The sequence below is a fragment of the Sinocyclocheilus grahami genome, unplaced genomic scaffold (assembly GCF_001515645.1).
Source record: "Sinocyclocheilus grahami isolate Dianchi unplaced genomic scaffold, SAMN03320097.WGS_v1.1 scaffold97.1, whole genome shotgun sequence".
NCBI lineage: Eukaryota > Metazoa > Chordata > Actinopteri > Cypriniformes > Cyprinidae > Sinocyclocheilus > Sinocyclocheilus grahami.
In genome coordinates this window covers 1,162,711-1,164,458 of record NW_015505276.1, presented here as the reverse complement: position 1 = coordinate 1,164,458, position 1,748 = coordinate 1,162,711, and the positions used below count along the sequence as shown (strand labels likewise).

At 38.0% G+C, this 1,748-nt stretch overlaps 1 pseudogene; it reads left to right on the top strand.

The window, feature by feature from the left end:
- LOC107587986 (pre-mRNA-splicing factor SYF1-like) overlaps positions 1-1,748 on the top strand; it is a 7,893-nt pseudogene that overhangs the window by 2,961 nt on the left and 3,184 nt on the right.

Genomic DNA, 1,748 nt, shown 5'->3' with positions numbered 1-1,748 from the left:
AGAAAGAAAAACTTGAAATCGCATCATATGACCCCTTTAAAACTAAAATCTTACTGACTCCAAACTTTTGGACAGTAGTGTATTTGACAGATTTATCTTAATTATGATTCATAACTAAATGATGCATATTCAAAATGATGCAGTCTGAAATTGGCCAACATTTTATTGTATTTTTCTGGCATATTGATGCTTGAAGACAAAAATGTAGTTTGCAGATCTGGATTTGGTGGCTTAAAATAGGTCAGGAATTGTATTTTGGATTAGAAAAAAATTATTATCTAATACACTAGTCATTAGTATAAGAATTATAATTGCTTAGGTCCCTAATCAATTCATTGAATTGTCATTCTAAGACTAATGATGCATTATTATTATGCATCAAAGTGGCTTTATGCCACTAATGTCCATCCTATTCTCTGTCTCCATATATGCATTAATTCAATTTTGTGAAATATTCACATACTGTGCAGAATGTACATATTTTATCTTGTAAAATTCAATTACAGCTCTGGCACGAGCTTTGTGACCTCATCTCACAAAACCCAGACAAGGTGACTTCACTGAAGGTGGGAGCAATTATCAGAGGAGGTCTCACTCGCTTTACTGACCAGCTTGGCAAGCTCTGGTGTTCTCTGGCTGATTACTACATCCGCAGTGGACACTTTGAGAAGGTAAAACTACAAATATATGAAATCTAAGACTCTGTATACACTAACCCTGCTCATGCACAAATTGACACCATTATCTTGTTTTTTTTCAAGGCTCGAGATGTATACGAGGAGGCCATCCTAACAGTAGTCACTGTGCGAGACTTCACCCAGGTTTTCGACAGCTTTGCGCAGTTTGAGGAGAGCATGATTGCTGCCAAGATGGAGAACACGTCTGAACTGGGACAAGATGAAGAAGGTGAGAGATTTTTATTCCTCAGAAGACCTTGTAGCAATTAATCCTTGAGGTTGGTCTTACAGAAATCCTGATTTCCCCACTCTAGACGACATTGACTTGGAGTTGCGATTGGCCCGTTTTGAGTCGCTGATAACTAGACGACCGCTTCTATTAAACAGCGTGCTGCTGCGTCAGAACCCTCACAATGTTCACGAGTGGCACAAGAGAGTCAAACTCTACGAGGGCCAACCACGACAGGTTGGAAAGATCATTTACATCTTTAAATCGATTGATATTTGTCTCAACATAACTACCGTGTGTGATTTACACACTTTATTCTGCTTTTTCCTGTAGATCATCAACACATACACAGAAGCTGTGCAAACGATAGATTCTATGAAAGCCACAGGAAAACCTCACTCTCTCTGGGTGTCCTTCGCCAGATTCTATGAGGATAATGAACAGCTGGATGATGTACGACACTTCCTGTGTACTTGCAGCTTTTAATTTAATTTAACTTGCAGATCATTTGTTGGTTAAACTGATGGTTAACTATTTCTCTTGAACTTCAAGGCTCGGACTATCTTTGAGAAGGCCACAAAGGTGAACTACAAACAGGTGGATGATCTTGCAGCGGTGTGGTGTGAATATGGAGAGATGGAGCTGAGACATGAGAACTATGACCAAGCTTTGCGTATACTAAGGGTAAGAGACTACTATACGTTACCACTAATGCTTTAGTGAAGCACAGTGTTATTTTAGTGTCACTGAGGTAATATTATCTATTTTATGTTTTATTCATTTAATATTTATATAGCTTTGGCAATTTTGTTGGTTTTATTGGTCATTTTCATGTTTTTTTT